The following is a 4,193-nucleotide window of genomic DNA, read 5'->3' as shown; positions in this document are numbered from 1 at the left end:
AAGTACAACAATGCCAAGCAACCAGAGCTTCCAGGGACTAAGCCACTACCTAAAGACTATACATGGACTGACCCTGGACTCTGACCCCATATGTAGCAATGAATATCCTAGTAAGAGCACCAGTGGAAGGGGAAGCCCTGGGTCCTGCTAAGACTGAACCCCCAGTGAACTAGTCTATGGGGGGAGGGCGGCAATGGGGGGAGGGTTGGGAGGGGAACACCCATAAGGAAGGGGAGGGGGGAGGGGGATGTTTGCCCGGAAACTGGGAAAGGTAATAACGCTCGAAATGTATATAAGAAATACTCACGTTAATAAAAAAAAAAGATATAGACTAAAAGGAAAAATATCATATCCATGCACATATATGCAAACATGCAACTCCAGATACCAATACGGCTATTCTCACCATGTTAGTGCATTTTTCTATGTTATAAAGAGTTCTATAGCTGTGTGAAATGCCTGTGTAGCTTTATGTTCTTTTAAAATTTATTACTGCATCTTCCTGTGAAGTTTTCATGTATGTGGTATTCTGTAGATCACCATAGAAATATGAGTCACTCATTATTCAATTCTTAAATATCACCCACTCAGACCACTGTAATCTGTATTAGTGTCTTTCTTTCCCACAACTTTCTATCACACTATCCTCCATAAAACTATTTTTGCAGCTATAAGTGCTACAGGGCACAATTCGCCTTATTCATTGTCTATTTTTATCCAATAAAAATATAAGTTCTCTGTCATTCTGGATTCCTTCCTATACCACTCCACTCCTCATTTATAAAACCTAGGACTGGAGTATAGCTTAGCTTAGTGTTAATTCCTAGCATATGAAAGATTTCCTCACAGACTGTATTCCTATTTGGAATAGGAAGAGATAGTGTGGTCATTTGAATGAGAATGTCTTCCATGGGTTCAGATATTTGAATACTTTGTCCCAGTTGGTGGAGCTGTTTAGAAAGTGTTAGAAGATGTGACTTTGGTAGAGAAAGCATGCCACTGCAGGGCTTTGAGGGTTTTAAAACATGGTGTCATTCCTAGTGCTCTCTCCTCGGTGCACGCTCAGTTCAAGATGTGACTCATTACCTTCCTCAGCATCCGTTCCTGCCACCTGATCCTTCTAATCCATCTGCATAGAGTGGAACACTCTGGTCCCTGGAATTTAAATAAACTCTGTTCTATACATTTCTCTGGCCATGTTCTTTTATCAGAGCAGTAGAAAAATACCTTATAGTAATAGAGAGAGTGAGATAGAGTCAGAGATACAGACACATACATACAGAGAGGAAAGAGAAGGCAACAGAGAGAAATTAGGGCGAGATGCCTATGAAGGTGAGAAGTCTGCCCTCTGTAAGCTGTAGATCAAGAACAGCCATTGTGTTAGTCTGGGATCCTGAGGTCCTGTGGAGCCCATTTGAAGTCTGAATTAGAAGCTATAAGAGTTAAGCACTGAGGTTAGTAGAGGAGCAAGGTCTCAGATCCTGCAGTATGGTGGAGAACCAGAAAATCCTCCCTTGTCCCAACTCCTTCGATTACTCAGACCTCAGTGGACTAAACACACACATGGAGGGAGCAATGCTCTTAATAAGGGAACAGTTCCAATTTTAACTTCCAGAAAAAAATCACTCCGGATCTACCCAAGAATAATGCTTAAGCATAAATTCAAATGTTCTGTGATCCAGCGAAGTTGATGCAGAAAATTAAGTCACATTATATACATTCTTTGAAGATATGACCAAGCACCAATAATACTGTGCTGCATTTAAGTACACATTTTATTACAATTTTTACCAATTCTGTATAATATTAGCAAACTTACATAATATAACCAGCCTTGTTTGACTTTGGTTTTTATGTATTTTTAGAAATATAATGTATTATTTTATTTTCTGTGAGTGTATTTGTGTTCTTTTCTCTATTTTAATAAGATTTTTTTCTTCCCACTTTGAACTCCTGTGGACTTTGATGTGGCAAGTTCTGTTGAATCCAGTTAGAGCATTATTTAGAACGATGGACATAACAGCTATCTAACTTCTGTCAGGAAGTTGAGGTATCACCTTGTGACTTTGTAATGTGAAATGATGAGGGGGATTGATACAACTGCTAATCTGGGGACCAGTGTTTTAGGCTATGGGAAGTAATAGGGTCAGTGCTATGAGGCATTTAATTATGACAATAGGTCTTCAGAGTCAGTGGCTTATCCCTGCTACAGATGTGAAAATAAAGCCCAATGTGATTTAAAAGAAAAAATCTCAGGGAAATGGTTAACAAATGCTGTTGGTGTGATTTGATGTTTCTTAGACAGTCTGTACCTATTTGCTATGAGGCTATTGTTTCTGAAGTGATCATGCTAGAAACTAGCAAGCCACAATGGAACTGAGAAAGAGTTTAGAAATGAAATGGTATGGGAGAATGGGTGATCCAAAAATGCATAGTTTATTAAGCCTGAATTAGGTTACCTTTTAAGAAAACACGTACATTTTCCTCTTCATTCAACTGGTGTGATTACGTATGAATCAAACTGGTAGCAAAATGAGTCTATTTTAGTTTTCTTATATAACATTCTGAAGAAAAATTTGAAGGGCTACAGAAATATTCTCTAGTCTTATTGTTTGGAGAAAATTGTAATGCATAGTGCTTATTTTCCCTGAAGTTTCTATTAGATTTTGTAGACAGTGTAGAAACTGTTCATTGTGCAATTTTTGATGACTAAAAGACTGGCTGACAAACTCCCAGTGGGATATTCTGAATATCTTGCATTCTTTTTCCGGATAAATCAATTTAGATACTCTATTATCTTCTACAGTTATTCTGGCAGCACAGAATTGCTTAAGCATCTCTGCTATGAGCATTATTAGCATTGTTGTAGCAAACACATACTAACTGAAGAGTCCCTGGGTAGACATCTTCCATTGTGAGGCATGCATTCATATACTTGCAGGGTGCACAGACTAATAGAGAAGAGGGAGGAGAAAAGTACAGTCTTAAAGTGATTGCAGACAATCAAAGACAATCCTACTCTCATGTTTTCTCATGGGCAACCCTCATATTCCTGTGTTGATAATGGGGCAAAGAAGCATCTAATATTTTCTTTACTGGAGAAGGGACAGAGGGAGAACTAAAGTGGCTGAACTAAACATCTATTCATACTATCCTCTTGTACTCCTGGAGCAGCTTCAGTGGACATCCAGGACTGAGGCCTTCCTCACATCTTTGTGTATGTCTCCTCTCAAATAACCTGAATGAATACACTTATCATGACATGAGAAACAATTCTACAAGTAATCTAGGGGCTGTAAGTTGTGAAAAGCCCTTTGTGGAAATGGTCTCACATTTGGATGTTGTTCTAAGAAACGAAACAGTTGTGTTAGATAAAGGAACTTCACTGCTCCCTTTTATTCTGCTTTTCAATACCTACTAGTTCATTTTTAAACTTAAATATTTGTCAGTTCAACATGTTTATTTACCCTGTACATGTGCTTTACTTATAAATTTTTGCTTATGTCATTGATATTACTTCTATCAAAGATGAGAATGACAAGAACAGTAGTTTGGTTTTTTTTTTTTAAAAAAATCCTGGAATTAAAGTATTCTAATATGTGATGCTACGGTAAGTTATTATAATCTAGAATTGGCAGGGGTATTAAATAATATGCACTTTAGGACTAGTTAGTCCAGTGGTTCTGAACCTGTGGATCACGACTGCTTTGGGGATAGAGGATTACTCTTACACAGAAGTCACATACCAGATATCCTGTGTATCAAATACTTATAATTCATAAAAGAAAATTATAGTTATGAATTGCAACCAAAATAACTTATAGTTTGGGGTCACCATGATATGAAGAACTCTATTAAAGGGTAACATCATTAGAAAGGTTGAGAACCTCTGAGTTAGCCTAATATAGAATTCTGTGATTATAGATAATTTAACCTCTGACTCTCTGACTCTCTGACTCTTTGCTTTGAAAGATACATTTTACACTTTGAAACATGAAAGATATCACATACTTCCCAGTTTCTGTGAGCTATTCTGTTAGGGGTTCTGCATGAATTTCAAACCTAGAGTTTTTTGAAATGTACTTGTACTGACTTCCCACTGAATTTGCTCTTGTGCAAGGTAGAAAACAGCACCTCCATACACTGGTTTTCATGTGACACTCATAATTCCACACAAAGAAAACAGAAGGCCC

Source organism: Rattus norvegicus, chromosome 4 (assembly GCF_021556685.1).
Source record: "Rattus norvegicus strain SHRSP/BbbUtx chromosome 4, alternate assembly SHRSP_T2T, whole genome shotgun sequence".
NCBI lineage: Eukaryota > Metazoa > Chordata > Mammalia > Rodentia > Muridae > Rattus > Rattus norvegicus.
Note: the sequence above shows the minus strand (reverse complement) of the source record.